This window comes from Rhinolophus ferrumequinum, chromosome 27 (genome assembly GCF_004115265.2).
Source record: "Rhinolophus ferrumequinum isolate MPI-CBG mRhiFer1 chromosome 27, mRhiFer1_v1.p, whole genome shotgun sequence".
NCBI lineage: Eukaryota > Metazoa > Chordata > Mammalia > Chiroptera > Rhinolophidae > Rhinolophus > Rhinolophus ferrumequinum.
In genome coordinates this window covers 27,224,462-27,245,234 of record NC_046310.1, presented here as the reverse complement: position 1 = coordinate 27,245,234, position 20,773 = coordinate 27,224,462, and the positions used below count along the sequence as shown (strand labels likewise).

Below are 20,773 nucleotides of genomic sequence, written 5' to 3'. Positions count from 1 at the left end.
AGAGTGTATGTTTTTAATCAGCTCACTGCAGCTGCCAAAGCACCCAACTAGAGCTATAAAACGTGGAAGGGCCTCTGTGTGAACAGCTCTCATCAGCTCTGACCTGAGGCTGATCACAGGACATCCTCAGACAGCCGCTGGGTGGGGTGGCTGGGGGGAGGAAGGAGGACACTGCTTTGATGTAAGAGCTGGACTGGGGATGCAGCAGGAGCACTGGGAAGGGGACTGGACATCCCTTGCATTTTACACTCCCCCCAAAGCTCAAGTGTCCCACGAAACATGGAGGCAAAGGTTGTGGTGACATGGGGGACCTTGCTGGTCAGGTCGGGTAGCTGGGCCAGGGGCTTCCTGTATTTCCACCTGCAGATAAGAAGGAAGCCAGAGCTGGGCGCCTGTCCATCTGCTACTTCCTTGCAGGCAGGCTGGCCCTTTTTCCACATTTGGCTCAGACACTGGGTTTATGGGCCACATGGCAGGAAGTCCACAATTGCTGTGCTGACGGAAACCAGAAAAGAGGCTGTTTTCCAGAGTCATGGCCTGCACAGGCCTGACAAGTGGTTGGGGGAGGGGCCATTCATGGGACTGTGGCTGAGCACGACACTAGGACTCCCACTCTATGAAGATGTCATGAGCATAAATTCAAGAACTCCAGAGCTGAAAAGAATTATAGAAAACACGCCGTTCAATGTCTTCATTCTACTATGAAGAAGACCCAAGAAAGTGGGGCATTTTTCCCAGAATAGTGACAAAGGCAGACCTAGAACAAATTTCCTGATCCCTCAGTGCCTGGATGTGGATGCAGGGATCTCATTCCCCTCCTGTGAAGAGATAAAGAGCACTGGCAAAAAGTAGCCATATGGGAACTTATAAAAGACAGCATAAATGCATTTTACACCTTTTTCCTTCTCCTATCTCATTTAAAAGACAACTGCCTAAACCCACAATTACAAAATGGTTGATGGATTTATAACATACCAAGATACAATTCCTATGATAATAAGAGACGGTAAAGGAGAGGGGAGGGCTGGAGCTATATTGGAGCAGTTTCTGTGTACTAATGAAAGTAAGTCCGTATCATTGCAAATTAGATTGTATTAAATTAAGCTGAGAATTATAATCCACAGGGCCACCACTAAGAAAATAACTCAAAAATATATAGTAAAGAATGTACAAGGGAATTAAAATAATACCTAAAAATATCCATTTAACACAAAAGAAGTTAGCGATGGAATAACAGAGGAGCAAAGACGTAAAATATGGAAAACAAGTGGCAAAAAAACAGATGTAAATTTTGCCTCATCAGCAATTACAATAGTATAAATAAAATAAAAAATTGTCAATCAAAGGCTGAAATTGACAGAATGGATATTAAAAAATGATCCAACTATGTGCTCTCTATAAGAGATAGACATTGGATTAAAAGACACAAATAGATTGATAGCAAAAGGATGGAAAAGATATACCATACAAACAGTAGTCAAGAGAGAGCTGAAATGGCTATACTAATATCAGACAAAATAGATTTTAAAATAAAAATTAGTATTAGAGACAAAGAAAGATATCAAAATGATAAAAGGGTGCATTCATCAGAAAGAAGTAATGAAATACACACACACACACACACACACACACACACACGAGATCAGACAATTAAGTTCATGAACTCATCTTCGAAAAAGTGCTACATACCTCATTGCTGAATATCACTATGGTCACATTTGAAGTCCTCCCCTTGGGAAGCTATGCACCGATGACAGCATCTGGTCCATCCTTCAAAGCAATGTTGGAATTCTTTTTCTGGAATGGCCATCAGAGCTGTCGTCATATTACCCTTGATGTCCTGAATGTCATCAAAATGTCTTCCTTTCAATATTTCCTTTATCTTCAGGTAAAGAAAGAAGTCAAGTGAGTAGGGAGGGTGTTCCAATACAATTATTTGATTACTGGTTAAAAACTCCCTCACAGACAGTGCCGTGTGAGCTGGTGCATTGTCATGATGCAAGAGTCATGAATTGTTGACAAAAAGTTCAGGTCATCTAACTTTTTCACGCAGCCTTTTCAGTACTTCCAAATAGTAAACTTGGTTAACTGTCCAGCTGGTATAAATTCATAATGAATAATCCCTCTGATACCGAAAAAGGTTAGCAACACTGCTGCAACAAGTTCGCGAATTTCATTGTCAGACCTCGTATATGCACCTAATAACAGCCTCAAAATACATGAAGCAAAAACTGACTGTATTGAGAGGAGACATAGACAATTAAAAATAATAATTGGAGACTTTAATATTCCACTTTTAATAATAAAATAACTAGGTAGAAGGTTAGCCAAGAAATAAAGACCAGAACAATAGCATAAGCTAACTAGACCTAAAAGACATCTACAGAACACTCCACCTAACAACAAACAGCAGCACGCACATATACTCATGACATGGGAAACATTCTCCAGAACAGATCACATGCTAGGCCATAAACAAGCCTCAATAAATTTGAAAGAATTGAAGTGTTATAAAGTATCATCTCCAAACACAATAGAACCAAAGGAGAAATCAATAATGGAAGAACTTTGAGAATTTCACAAATATGCATAATAGACAACACACCTCTAAATAATCAATGCATCAAAGTAGAAATCATAAAAGAAATTATAAAACATTTAGAAATGAATGAAAATAAAATGACAACATAGAGATACAGCTGAAGCAGGGCTTAGTGTGAATTTTATAGCTGCAAACACCTATAGTAAAAGAGAAAAAAGATCTCAAATCAATAACTTAACTTTCTGACTTAAGAAACAAGTAAAAGAGTAAACTCAACCCAAAGAAAGCAGAGGAAAGAAATAATAAAGGTTAGAGTGGAAATAAATGAAATCAGGAATAGAAAAACAAAAGAGAATATCAACAAAACCAAAAGTTTGTTCTTTGAAAAGAACAACAAAACTGACAAACCTTTAGCTAGAGTGACCAAGAAAAAAAGCAAAATGACTCAAATTACTAAATTCAAGAATAAAAGAGGGAGTACAACTACTGACCTTACATAAATAAAAGAGTACAGGAGTTACTATGTACAACCATATGCCAACATATCAGATATTTACATAAAATGGACAAATTCCTGACTCAAGAAGAAATAGCAAATATGAATAGACCTATAAAACCAGCAAAGAGTTTAAATTGGTAATTTTAAAACTTTTCATAAAGAAAAGTCCGTGCCCAGATGGCTTAAACTGGTGAATTCTATCTAATATCTAAAGAATTAATTAATACCAGTCCTTCACAAACTTCCAAATAAATAGAAAAGGAAGAAATATTTCTCAGATTATCCTATAAAGCCAGCGTTACCTTGATACCAAAACCAGACCAATACACGACAAGAAAACAACAGCTTTTATCCCTCATTAGTGTAGACACAACAATCCTTAACAAAATACAGGAAAACTGAATTCAGCAACAATACAAACAAGCCTCAATAAATGTAAAAGAATTGAAGTGTTGCAAAGTATTATGTCCAAACACAATAGACATAAGGAGAAATCAATAACACCATAAAATCAATACACTATGACCAATTAGAACTTATTCCAGGAATGTGAGGTAGGTTTAATATCCGAAAATAAGTCGATGTAATACATCATATTAATAAAACAAACAATAAAAACTGTGATCTATAATCACCTCAATAGATGTAGAAAAGCATTTGACAAAATCCAACATGGTTTCATGATAATAACACTCCATAAACTAAGAATAGAAGGGAACTCCATCATAATAAAAGGCATTTATAAAAAGCCCATGGCTAATATATTTGATAATGAAAGACCTAGTGTTTTCTCCCTAACATCAGGAACAAGACAAGTATGTCCACCCTTCCACTTCTATTCAATATTGTGCTGGAGGCTCTAGCCAAAGCAATAAGGCAAGAAAAAGAAACAAAGCATCCTGGTTGGATAAGAAGAAGTGAAATTATTCAATTCAAATAACGTGATCTTATATGTAGAAAATCCTAAGGAATCCACTAAAAAACTATTAGCCCTATAAACTGTTAAAGTTATCAGCAATTTTGCAGGGTACAAAAATCAACATACAGGCGGCTCTGTGGGGCCTGTGCTGGCTGGTCTGGGTGGAGAAGGGTGCGGATTACTGCTGGGGTCTGCAGGTCCCTGAGCCCCAGAGGGAAGGGGCTGCAGAGAAGAGTTCCTTCCTCAGTTTACCCCACAGCTTTGTCAGAGAGCGCGTCCGCCCCGGCAAACTCCCAGCAGCGCCCGGAAAGACTGTTCCGCTCCGGAAGGGAAACCGAACGGTTGACCATGGTTGCCCCTGGCAGTTTGAGCAGGAAGAGCCCTGGCAGCACGTCAGAGTTGCTGGACCACGGCTTCCAGTCGGGAACCTGCTAAATGATTTTGACTACTGGGGTTTTGTTGTTCCTGAACCCAACCGCAGTGAGGTGATATTTGAGGAAACAACTTGCCAGAGTTTGGTTAAAATGCTAGAGAACTGTCTGTCCAAATTGAAGCAAACCAAACCAGGTTGCTCAAAAGTCCTGTTCCTGAGAAATTGACCCAGAGAATTGCTCCGGACGTCCTTCGGCTCTCCTCCAAGGAACCCTGCGGCTTACCAGGTTGTGTCATGCACGTGAGCATGGAAGTTGAAAATGTATATATAAAGCTGGATAAGATTGTGTGTGACTCTAGTGTGGTGCCCACTTTTGAGCTTACTCTCGTGTTTAAGCAGGAGAACTGCTCGTGGACCAGTTTGAGGGACTTTTTCTTTAGTCAAGGTCACTTCTCATCCAGCCTCAGATGAACCCTGATCCTAAGCTCAGGATTTCGACTTGTTAAGAAAAAGCTTTACTCCTTGATTGGAACAACAGTCATTGAAGAGTGCTAAAAGGGAAACATTTAAAAAGGGACTTTTTTTATGATTGGGTGAAAAAACTGTGCAGCTGCTCAGTTACGGTCCTTGTAGTTGTGCCCTGCCTGCTCTCAAAAAGAAACCCCAAATCGAGTTCATCTTCCCTGTGTGTTTCGTGTACACAGCAACCCCAACGAAAGGTCTCATTTTGTGGCTTTTGTGAAATGATCCAAGACAGTGTACATTGTCTGCATATGTCGCATTTTTTATGGAATGGAATGGAATAAGGAAGAGAAGAAGCAGTCAACTTTAATTTTATATTTGATTCCCACAAAGTTTTCCAGGTAGTCTTGCAAATAGACTGTTAAATCAATTTAGTTTGATTTTCATATGGCTTTTTTTCTGTAAGTTTTCAGAGTGATTCTTTCAATCACATAATCTCACTGAATGATGCTTAGTCCATCCAAACTTCCAGAAGCCCACATCACCAATTTGCTGCTACTACTCAGATTTGAAAAATTCTTATACAGGAGGATTGAATTAAGTGGGTGAGCATAATTAAAACTTAACCCTATGCAAAAGTGATTAAGAAAATCACAGGGAGAACAACACTATTTCACTATTTCTTTGAATCCTTTCCACCCTTCTGTTTTGAAGAGGTGGCAGAAGCTCAAGTTGTCATTTTAGTAACAACAGTACTGTTTTAAATAACTTTATGATACAATATAAGCTCAGTTTTTGTAGTTCTCAAGTATTTAATGTTATCTTTAAACTAGAAACATGGAAAATATTGAACTGTTAAATAAAATTTTTTAAAAAATCAACATACAAGTATCAATTATATTTCTGTACAATAGCAATTAACAATCTAAAAAGGAAATTAAGAAAATAATTTCATATACGACAGCATTACAATGAATAAAATTCTTAGGAATAAATTTAAGAAAAGAAATATAAGACTTGTACACTGAAAACTACAAAACACTGAAATAAATTAAAGATCTAAATAAATGAAAAGACATTCTAAGGTTATGGATAGGAAGACAATATTGTTAAGTGATAATTTTCCCCAAAATGATCTATAGATTCAGTGTAACATCTACCAAAATCCTAACCTGTGTTTTTGAAGAAATCGACAAGCAGATCCTAAAGTTCATATAGAAATGCTAAAGACCCAGAAAAGTCAAAACAATTTTAAAAGAGAACAACGTTGGAGGACTTATTCTTCCTGATTTCAAAACTTACTATAAAGCGGTGGTAATCAAGACAGTGGTACTGGCATTAGGAAAACATTTAGATCAATCAACATAGAATTGAATATCCAGAAATAAACATTTTCATGTATGTTCAATTGAATTTCTACAAGTTACCAAGATAATTTGAATGAGGGAAAGAATAGACTTTTCAACTAAGAGTGCTGGACAACTGGATATCCACAAATAGAATAAAGTTGAGGCCTCTACTGCACACCATACCCAAAAATTAACTGAAAGTTGTCGTAGACATAAATGTAAGAGCTAAAATCATCAAACTCTTAGAAGAAAACATAGGAGTGAATCTTTGTGACCTAGGATAACACAATGGTTTCTTAGTTATAACACCAAAAGCGAATACAATAAAAGAAAGATTAGATAAATTGGACTTCATCAAAATTAAGATATTTTGTGCTGTAAACAACACTAGAAAAGGAAAAATAACCCACAGAATGGGGGGAAATATTAGCAAATTATATATTTGATAAAGGAACTATATGCAGAATGTATAAAGAACCCTCACAACTCACTAACAATAAGACAAGTAATAATTAGACAAATAATAATAAGATAAGTAACCCAATTAAAAATGGGCAAAGGACTTGAGTAGATATTTCTCCAGATACACAAATTGCCAACAAGCCCATGAAAAGATGTCCAATATTATTAGTCACCAGGGAAATGTAAATCAAAATCCCAGTGAGACCCTACTTCACAACCCCTAGGGTGGCCATAGTCCAACAACAGACAAGAACCAGTGAGGGTAACGAAAAGGGGCAACAGGACCCTCACACATGCTGGGGGAAACGGAAGATGGTGCAGCCACTTCGGAAAGCACTTTGCAGACCCTCAAAACATTAGACACAGAGTTAACACATGATCCAGCTTTCCACTCCCAGGTGTGTACACAAAAGAAATGAAAACATTTCCACACAATACTAGTACATGAATATTCATGTTATTCATAGAAGCCCCAAAGTGAAAACAACCCCAATGTCCCAATGTCCATCAACTGATAAAGGAGTAAACAAAATGTCTTCTATCCCTGTAGCAGGGTATTGCTCCTCAATTAAAAGGAATGAAGGGCTGATACATGGATGAACCTTGAAAACACTGTAGGTAAAAGAAGCCAGACTCAAGTGTTGCTGTACGTCCATTTATGTGGAAAGTTCAGAATAGGCAAATTTAGAGACACATTCCGGTTACTGGTTACCTTGGGCAAAGGTTGGGGGTGTGGATAGGAAGGGACTGCTAGCGGGTATGAGGTTTTTCTTTGGGGTTGTGAAACTGTTCATAAAACAGTTCTAAAAACTATTCTAAAGTTTGGTTGTGCTGATGATTGAAAACTTTGTGAAATGCCAACAATTACTGACTTGTACATTTTCAGTGGGTAGATTTTATGGTACATGAATTATACCTCAATAAACTTGACTGTTTCCTGAAAAGGAATTGGAAGAGTTCAGACTAACCCTAATTTTTCTTTTGTCACGTGCACACATGCATTATATTGTACTGTGGGCGAAGAAAACCCAGGCTTCCTCTTGTCACACACTCTGAGATCATGGCGTCCTTGTCACACACTCTGAGATCATGGCGTCCTTGTCACACACTCTGAGATCATGGCGTCCTTGTCACACACTCTGAGATCATGACGTCCTTGTCACACACTCTTGAAATCATGGCGTCCTTGTCACACACTCTGAGATCGTGGCATCCTTGTCACACACTCTGAGATCATGGCGTCCTTGTCACACACTCTGAGATCATGACGTCCTTGTCACACACTCTTGAAATCATGGCGTCCTTGTCACACACTCTGAGATCATGGCGTCCTTGTCACACACTCTGAGATCATGGCGTCCTTGTCACACACTCTGAGATCATGGCGTCCTTGTCACACACTCTGAGATCATGGCGTCCTTGTCACACACTCTGAGATCATGGCGTCCTTGTCACACACTCTGAGATCATGGCGTCCTTGTCACACACTCTGAGATCATGGCGTCCTTGTCACACACTCTGAGATCATACTGGACTTGATTCGACAGTGGTCCTGGAGCCCACCAAAATAATCAGCAAAGTCACACTTTTTGCCTGGTGGCTCTTACACTGGCACTTTACTTTTTTCTTTTGTAGCAATCCAGAGATCTCTCTTTTTATTTTTATCCCAAACACATAATAACTCTATTAATTCTCACTAAATGTTTCCAACTGTGAGTCCTGCTGGGCTTGCTTCGATGCACAGTTAATTTGTTTATAATTAGCAGCCTTCATTTGAAATGAGTATTTTTCTTGTATCCTTTAGAACCTGACAGAAATGAAGCTTCCAAAAAAACACCTTTAGTAGCACCCTTCTAAGTGGACAGTTTTAACTCTAGTCGCTTCTTCATTCCTTATACCTGCAATGTCCATACACACATAGTATTCAGTATTAAGTTATACTTACCGACAGGGTTCAAATCCCCTCGACACACACACCAATAACAACAGATTGTTACTGGGTCCCAGCCAGTGGACTGCAATGGTGGCATTTTATTGATTATAATGCAGCAAAATTCTGGGCTCCAAATCGTTTGATATCTTTATTTTTCATAGTTATTAACTGTAAAGGAAAAATGCAACACATTGTTACAAATCTCATTTCCCCATCTTGTTCATCCTTTACGTGTGACACTAGTGCTCTTGATGCTCTGTGGTCCCCTCTCCGTGTATGGGAGGGCTCCTGACACTTTACCTAATGACTGTGCTGGAAGGGAGGCTGCAGGGCTCCAAGGCCAGGTCCTAAAAGGCCAAATGGTTTCCACTTGTTCTCTGGGACCCTCACTCTTGGAGCTCTGAGTTGCATATAAGAAGCGTGAGTTCCCTGAGGTGCTATGCTGTGAAGACGCCAGGCCACGTGGAGAGATGACATGGACGTGCTCTGACCAGTGAGCCCATTTCAGCTCAGCCCTTAGTCACCCCAGCCCAAGCACCCGCCTGTGGGCTGTCAGAGTCTAGTCACTGGCCATTCACATCATCTCAGCGGAGGCCCAGACAAGACAGATGGAAGACAGGCCTGTGCACATTCCCAAACCACAAAATTCCCGAAGATAATACAACTGGTTATGGTTGTAGGCCACAGAGTTGAGGGCATTTTGTCACACAGGATGGAGAGCAGGCTCTCTGAAGTTCTCCTCCAATGGAACATTACTCAGAGGTACTGCCAGCAGCGGGCCTTTGTTAATGGAACTCAGGTCCACTTGGAAATCTGGGTTCTTTGGAAAGAATCTGGGTTCTTTCCAAAGTTTTTGTAATTGGTTATGACTTTAAACTGCTGGGCATTCTTAAGTTATTTATGGAAGTCTGTCCAATTTTCCCAACTGGGTTTTAAGTGCCTGTAAGCTGAGGAATGTCTTCTGTCTCCTTGTTCTCTTACCTGCAGCTGCTAAAACAGAACTCCGCCTCCCATGGGGCTTGACAAGTGCCTCCTTCTGGAGCCCTTCAGGCAACGGCCCTAGGACTTTGGATTGTCCCTGACTTGGTTTGGTCTCTATGCCCAGTGCTTTTAGTTGAGCAGAGTGTCATGTTGTAGGAAAAGGGGAGTGGGAAAAGCACAGGGCTGACAGTTATCAGACTCAGAGTTCAAGCAGGCTTGTCACACTTAACACTGCTGTGATCTCATCAGGGATCAAATTCCTGGAGCCTTGTTTACTCATTTAAGAAGTGGGCATAATTCATGCTAGGGTTCTTCTGAAGTTCAAATGAAGTGATATAGCAAAGAAGGCTTTCCAAATTGAAACCACTGTGCAAATAAAAGCAAAGCATTGTTATCGTATGCTCCATGCACTTGCATAAATTACATCCTCTCTAGGCCTCCATGGAATGGGGATGATATTCATAGTTATTACCTCTTGCCCGAATTACTGCAGTATCCTCCTAACTGAGCTTCCTATTTCTACCTTTGCACGCTTAGAAGACATTCTTCACACAGCAGCTGGGTGATCTTTTTAATATGCAAATTAGGTCATGTCTTTATCCTGTTTAAAATCCTCCAGTGGCTTCATCATGCACTTAAAATAAAATCTAAACTCCCTTGAGCATCTCAGTGCCCTGTGCCAGCTGCTCTACCACGCCTTCTCCAGGCTCCTGGAGCTCACCCCGGTCCTCACAGCCCCAGGACGTTTGCACTTGGTGCTCCTGACGTGGCTCCTGGTTCTGGTCCCTGTTTGTATGTCAACCCCTTAGAGGCTGACCTCTCTTTCTAAAGTAGTTCTCAACTCATTCTTATTCACGTCTCCCTAGTTGAGTGTATGCATAGCATGAATCATTGTCTGAAATGATGCTGTTGGATGTTTACCTATGCACTTGTGTGTTACCTGTCTTACACCAAGAAACGCAACTTCCGTGAGAGCAAGGGCCTGGCTATTTGGTCTCGCGCAGCACCTGGTACACAGCAGGCCTGCAGCAAATAGTTGTTGCTGAATGAATGAGTGAGAGAGTGACAATGTCAGAGTCGTGGGCCTGACTCCCCACACCCATGCTGGGTGTCAGGCCTGCTGTCATTGCGAGATCACCCTCGTCTGCAGGCACAACCCCATGACCACGTGTTTCAGTAACACTGGAGCCTTCTCAGGTCCTTGGCTGCCACAGCTAATTTCCTAGCAGCTGATGAGTGACATGAAGCTGACTGGATATTCTAGCCTCTTCTGGCTGTTTTCCAGCGCAGTGCACCACTCAGAGGGGTCCCATCTGTGATTTTCTGTGGCACTTTTACAAGTGGGACAGGGCTCTTCTCCTCAGATAGGACTTTGCTAGGACAAGTAGAAATGGGTCAGGAAGTAAAGCAAATGTGTGTGGGGGGAGCGGGAAACTCGTCTGCTCTTTACTGCAGTGCCCACACCCGCAGGGATTCCCCCCACATACACACATCAAACAGCACATGGAGCTGAGCTGCTGTGACAAAGGTGTTCCCCGACATGGCCGCAGCGTGGGGAACACTGTCAGCCAGCCATGTGGTTCCCTCTACCAGCCCTTATGGTGCTGTCCTCAGTCCCAGGAAGGCACAAGCTGTCTCCAGGACGTAGCTGCTCTGCGTCACTCCTGGTCACATCCCTCATGCCAACGTGTCACAAAACGGCCACACATCATTGCAAGGAAGGCCAAGAAACCTAACCTCTAGGCGGGCAGCTGTGAGCCCTGATAAATCGGGAGACTGTTACCAAGAGAAAGAGGCGCCTGACTATTGAAGGTCAGTGTGCAGTTACCATCATGCTTTCAGACTGTGGCTGACAGCACTTCAATCCCAAATTTTAAGTCCCTGAATCTGTCCCCAGATAGATAGAGGAGACTCATAGTAGACTCAGGAAAGCAAGGAAAAGATAGGGGTGACTTTCAGAAAACTCAAAGCCTTTTTAGTGAAACTTTTCACAAATACATACTATTCCTGGATATGTTTTTCCCTACCATGAAAATTTCATTTCTCGCTGTAATCCAGTACACACAGGATCACAACCTTCTAAAAATTTATCATTTTTGGATTCAACTCTTACGTTTTGGATTTTAGTCCAGACGCAATTTTTTTTAAGATGGAAAGTTTGGACAAACTCCATTTGGCAGTTTCTAGAACAGAGAAATAAAAATGTCTTACACAACGTATTTTGGGATTTCTTTGTTTGGTTAACTCAGGAGTCACTGCATTGTTATGCCTGTTTGGGGTACAGGATGGAAGGGAGAGCTTGTAGCTTATGTAATACACACTGTCCCCACTAAGAGCTCCTGAAAATAAGCCTTATCCTCCTAAGAAGCAACTGGGCAGCATTTCAAACCATATGTCTCACTCTTTCATTTAACTTTTGGGAGAATGATGTGAAATGCCTGGAGCACACACCTGCCCGATGTGCCAAGTGCAATGCTACTGCCCGCCACGGGCCTGCCTCTGCCTGGGGTTTTCGTCCTGTCCTCCAGACCTGTTTCTGCCTCTGTACAATGAGATGAGTGACAGCTACTAGGCATGTCATAAACATTTGCTGCTTTTGTGACCTGGCAGAGCTGGCTTTTCTCCTTTGTCATGTTGAAAGTGTCGCTCTACACCAGACTGTCAGAATTTGTACTGTTACCAGTAATTTAGGGGTCCCCAGAGTTGTGTGACAGTCCCTTGGTTCCCTTTGGTTGGTTGAGGGAGGAAGAGAGCCCAAATTCACCTGAAATAGCTCAACTTGCATCTTAAAGATCACTTCTGATTCTGGAATCATGACTTGGAAAACTCTGGAAAGTGAGCCTGGCAGATGATGTCCTCAGAGCAGGAGGGGAAGAGGAGAGGGATGGAGAGTGTGGCTGACGTGTAGATGGGGAAGGCGGCACCTTGCATGAAGAGCAAACCACACCAGGTGGCTCCCTGGGCTTATTTGAAAAGACAGAGACCTCGAGTTAGAAGACAAGTGTTCAGAGCCCAGCTGGTCTCCTGATGATCCTCGATGAGCAGCTCAACCTCTGAGTCTTTTCTAAAAAAAACAGGGTTTTTTTGGGGAGGGAGGAAGGTGGAAGAAAGGGGAAAAAACAGTTTTACAGCTACTTTTATGCACTTGGAATTAAGGAAGGAACGTAAGGAAGATGACATGGGAGAGGAAAGCAGGGACGGCTCACAGGGCAGGTAACACAAAACCGTGCTCTCCTGAGGGTGGTCACACTTGTTTCAGAGGCGTGTGAACCCAGGTGCACAGACACAATGGGCGGGGCTGGCTTAAGGCAAAGGTAAGGCGTTAACTAAAAGGTTGTATTCCTGGGCGTGACTGTGCACCGTGACCTGCCCGGGTAGGAGTTTATGATCAGGTCACCCTGTGAGGTCCCTGTCTTGGACCCCTTCTTTGGTCCCCAGTTCCCCCTTTTCATTATAAATCAATTCAAAGGCTGCATTGATGACCAACATTTTGGTCGGATTGACCTCTAAGTCTTGATTTCTTTCTCTAGAAAGTTAAAGTCTGGAGATGGAGGTAGGGGTACTAGACAGTCTGTAATACTTTCTTTATGAATATTTCTAAAATCGCCCAAACCAAACAAGTACTTACCCTTTTAGCACAAACTCATTTGGTGGCAAAATCTATCCTGAGCAAACATGACGTTATATATATTCCACAAAGGGTGGCCTTTCCCGGGCCTGCTGTGCTCACTGTATTAGTCCATTGAGGCTGCCATGACACAGCACCAGAGACTGGGCAGCTTCAACAGCAACAATTAATTTCCTCAGTTCTAGAGGCCAGAGGCTGAAATCCTGGTGTCGGCGGTTGGTTCCTTCTGAGGCCTCCGTTCTTGGCGTGTACATGGCCATTTCTGCCCGTGTCCTCACGTGGCCGTCCCTCAGCGTGGCTGTGTCCTAATCCTCATCTTATAGGACACCACTCATATCATATTAGGGCCCACTTAGTGACTTCATTTAACCTTAATCACTTCTTTAAAGGCCCTGTGTCCAAATATTGTCTGTCACATTGTCAGATGTGTGGCCAAAAAACGGCCACATACGAAATAAACCTGAGGAGCTCAGGGGAGGCTGCATGACAGGCCCTACAAACTCAGAGACCAAAAGTGACCACAGAGGACGGTCTGAACATACAAATTCCCAACTGAAAGCGGGTCATGGCAGGTAGTCATATCCTTGGCCTGTAGCTTCCTTGACAAAGGTCATTCTTTACCTCAAGTGAGCCTTTCTATTGTCTTTTTGCATCTAAGATAGCATACCTTTGGAATGTCAGAGTACTCCCTTTTTCTAGACCCATCAGGGCACAGCCTCCACCAGAGCCCCAGACCACAGAACCCTCACTGTTATCTTGCCGCTCCATCTCGATGTGCTATCGATTATTCACTCACTATGCCGTATCCACCAGTGTAAAAGAGGCGTGTGTCGCTCCGGGTTACTTTTTATATAATCCCAGAGGTTTCCCCACTTTGCTCTCTTCTGCCACCTTAATCTACCACCCATGGATTTCATGTGACCCCCCAACGTCTCCTCTTTTAACTCTAGTTTATAAAATAAGCTGCAAAACTGCCATTCTCCAGAGCATTTTCTCAATCTATTGAGATCCTGCTTCCTGGCAATTATGATCAGTTTGTCTCAAATAAACTCATAAAAATTCTCTACAGTTTGGCCATTTCTTCTGTTAACAAGTGCTAGGGATTAGGACTTTGACATGTGAATTTTGGGGGAACACAACTGAGCCCATGACGATCACCGGGTAGGTCATTTCAGCAACACTCTTCTCCGGCTATGTGTTCAGATCTGTGCCTGTCTGCATTTTATACATACAAACATAGCTGAGTTGAGGCAAAGGCTGAGTTATGACAGATGGGAGTGTCGGCATTGCCAGCCGGCCTGCCGCCCTTCACTCCACTCTTGTGAGTCACCAACAGGCAAGCCTTTGGAAGTCTGCAGTGTCTCAGCGAGAGAAGTTCTAATAAATAATTAGAGGCACATCTACTGACTCTGAAACTGTAGCTGGGCCCCCTGCCAGGCCAGTGTGAAACTGGAGGCCAGTAACCCAACACCCCTGTGGGGTTTTCCTTTGTCCATCCAGCCACAGGAGGAGGGAGGGAGAGGACAGGAGGAGGCGTGCAGCCACTGGTGCCCAGGCCTGCTGGAGGTCACTTACTCTATCCTGCAACTTCAATGAAGGCGCAGCTGGGAAGGAGTCTGCCAAATGGAAGACAGTGTCACTCCCGGACAGACCATCCGTCTCTGTTTATTGTCCCATGTTATCTCATGGGGCCTGGTTGGGGGCTAGCCAGCAGGAGCAAGCCTCCATGGTTTCTGTAATAAATAAGACAAGAAGTGGAGCCTGTCCGTCAGCAAACATTCATTGACCTCCTGTGGCCACAAGGCCCTAGGCCACACTGGAGGAGACACTCTGGCTGCAGCCATTGTTAATCAGGACAAACGCCCAGGCTGGGGAGGCCCTCCGGGGCCTTTCCTGGCCTCTGACAAAGTCTGCAGGCAACACATCAGACGGTGGCTGTTTTCTCAGCCACCCGAGGGTTTCAGCTGCGGTCAGGCAGAAACCGCGCTAACATGGATCTTAGAGTCTGGCACAGGCCAGGCTGGCCATAGCTACGCGAGGGATGGCTGGATGCCTGTCAGCTGTGGAAGGCTCTCGGAGCCTCTACACTCAGCCCTCACAGCAGTGTGTCGGCAGATTTCCAGGCACTACCCCCTCTGCCCTGAGCCGGTGCTTGTCAACAGCACAGAACAGTGCGAGAGGGACTGTGGCAGCTTCGGGAAATCTCAGGCATTAGCCCAGGACACTTCCCCCAGCAGGGTTTGCAGGCCCAGTGTCACTAAGCACACAAAGAAAGCTCGGCTGCTTGCCTCTGAAGGTGTAGACTTGTGTTTCAGTAGGAACGGGGACCAGGCTGCCTGGGGCAGGACAGTCACCTTTATTCCACCTCTGCTTACTCAGCAGACAGACTACAATCCTTCCTGTCCCTCAAGAACACACTTTCAAGACAACAGACAACAGCACTCTGTGACTGCACCCAGTGAAGTTGGCTGCTCTGTGTGCTCACCCAGCTACCCCGGGAAAGCTCAAGGCCCCTGTCCCTCGGCCTGGGTTGGGAAAGGGATCCTGACATTCATTGCACAGAAAGAACAGGAAGTGTGTATGAGGGGACGTGCGGCAGTCTCTTTCTCTGCCTGCTTCAGTCCGTCCGTCCTGTGAATCAGGACGTTGTGAGCAAGGTCTTCAGACCCAAAGCCAACACCAGTGTCTTCAAGCTCCCTCCTATGCTTCAGCTCCATGTGATGCCTTCACACCTTCTCGTGGGGAAGAACCCGCCTTGCATTGGCCTTCAGTCCCATCTTTAATTCCCTGGCTCTCACCCTGGTTTCAGATGAGCACAGCCAGCCCTGTAGACCACAGGCGCATGTGGCAGGATAAGAGGGAGACTCATGGGAGGGATGCAGCTCCCACACCAGACAACCGGGCTTGATTTGAGACCCCACGGGTCCCACCGGTCTGACCTTGGGCACATCACTCAACTCACGAAGCTTGCATTTCCACATCTGCAAGATGGGGATCTAGGAACCATCACAGGGTTGTCTCAGGACTAAATGAGAAGGTGAAACATCCAGGAAAAGTTTCATGCCTGTGCCCAGTGTGTCCCCTGGGCACAGACCTCCTCAGTCCCTCCACCGGGATACCTGTCAGGACCCGCTTTCCTACTCTGGCCCCTGCCATCGGGCACAGCTTGAGACGTCTGTTCTTGAGCTGAAAGGGCAGAGGTGAACACTGAACAGGGACCATACATGTGGTCCTGATTCCAGTGAGACCCTGAGCTCGGGCCAAGCCACAGGTGTCACCTGTAGAATTATGATTGATTCTTCCTGACTCAGCTGAGGTCACATACGCAAAGATGCTTCTTAACTGTAAACCCCTGGTCAGTTGTACTGTCACGAAGCTAACACTCGCTCTTCCTTACTGTTAGCTCCCTGTTCTAACTCGAAAGTTGGGGAAAGTGTAAAAACTCAAGAGTAAATTGCAAATCTCCCTAAGGGCATAACTCAGTTCAGAAATGAAGACTAGACATTTCACATATCCTAAGGAACTTAGAATTTCAGTGAGGAGATGACTCAGGGGAAGGTTTCTAAGAATGTTTCTAGTGGGGAAGGAGGAGGGCGGGAAGAGAGACGACCCCTACACACCCAGAGGGAAAGAGGACATTTGGAACCAAGATGGTCAGCATCCACTGAGGAGGTGGTGTTTGAAACAGACCTTAGAGGCTGGGGCTCAGTGTCTGGGCATCCCTGCTCCCTTTATCCTTCACTTCTCATGTTCTGATGGAGTTCACGTTTGCACAGGGACAGACTCCATTTTTAAATGCGACCTTATGCCAAAGGCCACAAATATAAAACCACAAATTGACATTTTATTGCCGTAAGTTTATCCTACTTCAAATGGATAACATTTACTAATTGCAGATTCAATGAACAAATAAATATCACAAGGTGTATTTTATTTGACAAAAGATTTTGAAACACTACTACAGTCCTACCAATAAGTTTATTTCTGTATGGTGTTTTCAGTTGCAAAATGTTGACTCACTCTATCAGAGAAGTAGCGGAGCATGCAAATGATTTTTAAATTATTCCCTTTGTAGCCTCAGGAGACTCCTTCATCAAATTCATCCAGATCAGGGGTTGCTAACATTTTTCTGTACAGGACCAGGTAGCAGATAGCTTAGGCTCATGGGCCATACAGTCTCTGACAACTACTCCACTCTGCCCTGTGTCTTAAAAGCAGTCACAGACCATGTGTAAACAAATAAATCAGGCTGTGTTCCAATAAAACTTTATTAATGGATACGGAAATTTTCATTTCATATTCGATTTTCACATATCACAAATGTTCTTCTTCTTCTATTTCTTTTCAATCATTTAAAAATGGAAAACCCACTCACAGCTGATGAGCCATACAAACAGGTGGTGAGTGAGACCTGGCCTGCAGTTTGCTGACCTCTGATGTAAACGCTCAAGAGAGTGACAGTACATTTTTGGTCCAAAGTTGAATGATTAATCAGGAAAAAAAAGCTCTAAATGATTGTTTCAATTCATTAATTAGTAAATATACAATCTGAAGGAAATCAAAGAATGTTTTCCTATTTCTTCCAAAAATATTTTCATAATGTATCTGAAACATTTTGAATGTTAAACAACATAATTTAAAAAACAAAATCTTAGCTACCTCAATACCCATCTCTGCAAAATGTTTAAAACAAAGCTTTAACATAGTCAAATTTATTTAATATTACAGCTTGAGTTAAAACTTCTCCTTTCATTGCCAACAATTTTTCTGCAGTTATAGTCATTGTAAGGCCTTAATTGAATTTGTTCAATTCATTAAAAATATCACAGCGCCTGTGAGTCTCTTGAGCCTTGCTTTTGCTCGGGAGCCCGCTCCAAATCTTTGGTGTGTCCTTTTTCTTCTAATAAACTGCTCTTTCACTACTTTATATATATATATATATATATATATCAGCAAAACATGGAAACTGAAGCAACAGTGTATGTTTGGCAGTGTTTTTCCTTTCTGAGTGGTGCTTACGATGGTGCTGTTAGTTTGCATCCGTGTGCTTTTGATTTGGTAAATATGCTAAGTTGCATAAATAAACACTATGCTAGGATCTCTCAAACTGGTATCAAATAATGCTATAAAAATTGTCAATTTTACCACAATTATTTGTAACAATATGTAAGAACTTGTCTTTCATAATAAAGTTTGAGATCTATCTCTAGAGAAGATGTAATACTGGTAAAATATTTCAATGAGACAAAAAAAACACTATATTATGTGTATATGTTGTATATATTATATATATATGTTATATATGTATATTTTACTGATGTAGAAAACCATATTGTCAGATATAACATGCTTATAATTTAATTTTATAATGATTAGTTTCTTTTAAATTTACTCAAAATGTTTAAATCACATAACATTCTTTCATTAAACAAAAACTATAAATGGAATAAAATTGGTTAAGATGGGTGTGAAACTTCACAGTCAGACCCATCATTGTGTTTCCCATAGAACGGCCCCCGAGCAGCCTGAGTGGGGGACACAGCCCCTTAAACAGCGTCTGTCTCTTTCTTGTCCTCAGGACTTCCCAGCAGTGCTCAAGCATTGGCAACTGCCACCGTGCCGCCTGGCCCAGGGTGGTCCTGAAGGGCAAGCCCACTGCGCACACCTTAAAACGTGACAACAAATGTTCCCGGGCCGGTGAAATACAAGATGGCCCTTTGGATCCTCATCCTGGGGCTGCCCCAAATGGGGTACAGGTGTTGCTGCGTTTTTTCTAATTTACTTACTTGATTCAAAAAGTACCCAAATAGAATGTTGTCTTTCTGGCAGTTGTGAACGCATCAGGTTTTATATGAGCAAAACTGGCTCTCACAACGTTTCCTGGGGATGATCTCTACAGCCATTCCTGTGCCTCTGAAGAGGGCTTCACTTTGGGCTCAGGATGTGCACAGGATTGATTGAACACAGCGACGGACTGTGACCCAGCGTTTGGGGACATCTTCAGCTTGGAGACTCAGACTTGGCTCTGGACGTCAGACAGCTGGGGATGCCAGCGGGCCCCATTCAGATGGAGGCTGCAATTATGGGAAGTGTGGGTGAGTTATGGTCTGTGGCCTCTGCTGGAAGGCTATTCCCTCCCCAGGAGGAGTGGCAGGCACGAGGCATGTGTGAGCTGGGACAGAGGCCTGTGGTCCTCACAGGCTCCTCCACCTTCTGCACCCTCTGCCGCCTGCCCCAGCCTCGGGGGCACCGGCCCTGCCAGCACGCGCCCTTGAGGGGTGGTCAGAGCTCACGGGAGAACAGCAATGGAGGGCGGACCTGCAGTCACGTCCCCAGGGTCTTGCTGGCCTTGGCCTTTGCACATTCGCCGCATGAGTTCTGCTTCTTTGGGGTTTCCCGTGGTCAAGAGAGATGTGGGTCCCAACAGCATGCAATTTGGAGACGAGGAGCCCGCTGAGTGGTGGCAGCCTCCAGGTGTGTGTGCTTAGAGGGGGAGTGACTCTTGTCTCTTCCTCTGAGCCGTGTCTGGGCAATGTGAGCGGAGTCTGGAGGACCTGCCGCCATCACCCACCTCAGGCCCCAGAACCCTAAACTTTTGTACCAAGAGAAACTTGCAGAGAATCAAGCTATGTTTAAGGAGCAGCAACCAGGCCGCTTCAGGTGGGGATGGCAGCGGCCGTCCTCTGCTTCCAGGTTGGGGAACCCTTGGGTGGTGTACGAGGCTGAAAGGAGGAGTGACAGCAATTGTACACAGGCATACAGGAGGGGCTCTATTCCTATGGCCTCTGAAGAGGTGGGGAGCAAGGACCCCAGGAATGGGAACAGTCTCAGGGCACTTGAGGTCATTCATGCCTTAAAAATTCTGTTATTTCACAGCACAAGCACTTTAAGGGTTCTTCCTGGGACCCCAGGCCCATGAACATCCTTCAGCTGAAAAAGTGGGCAGCAGAGCTGGGCTCAGCTTCCCTCCTGTGACCTTTGGGATGTCAGTGAATGACTTTCTCTATTTCTACCAAGGTAATTCAGGGTGGCCTCGCTGTTCCCAGGCCGCACTGCAGGGCCTCCCCTCCTGCCTTCCTCACACACCAGAGACACTCAGCAGGACTGTGCAGGGCTGGTGGCCAGTGGGCGGGGGAGCCCCACTGCTGGTCAGGAGGCTGGGAGTGGGGGCTGGAAGAAGCGTGTACATCACAGTCTAGTCCTGCAGGAGCATCAAGGGTCCTTTACACGGCTGGGGGCTTCTTTGAACAAGCCATTTCTTTAGGGTCAATTGGTTATCTCCACTCCCCATCCTCAGTGCATATACCCTTCAAAACTTACCTTCTGAAACTTTAATCTTATGTGGAAAATGGAAAATAGTATTCAGCATTTAGTTCTTAGAAAGCTCTCTGCACTTTTTTTTGCTTTCTTACCCCACCTCCTTTTGTTTTCATACTCAGAGCTGAAAGTTTCAAGGACTTTTCCACTCTAACTCCTAAATCCCTTTTCCTGTTTATCTTAAGTAGGATTTAGATAATGTGTGGCTAAGTAGAGGCAGATACTCAGAAAAGGAAGGGGGAGGAGAAGAGGGAGAAAGAAGCAGGGTAGGGAATGAATCCTGGCAGCGGTGGTGAGCACGCGTGGAT

The 20,773-nt window shown here is 43.8% G+C and overlaps 1 pseudogene; it reads left to right on the top strand.

Annotated features, from left to right (window-relative positions):
• The first annotated feature begins 4,308 nt into the window (after nt 1-4,308).
• Nucleotides 4,309-4,903, top strand: LOC117018715 (DNA damage-inducible transcript 4-like protein; annotated as a pseudogene).
• The last annotated feature ends 15,870 nt before the right edge of the window (nt 4,904-20,773 follow it).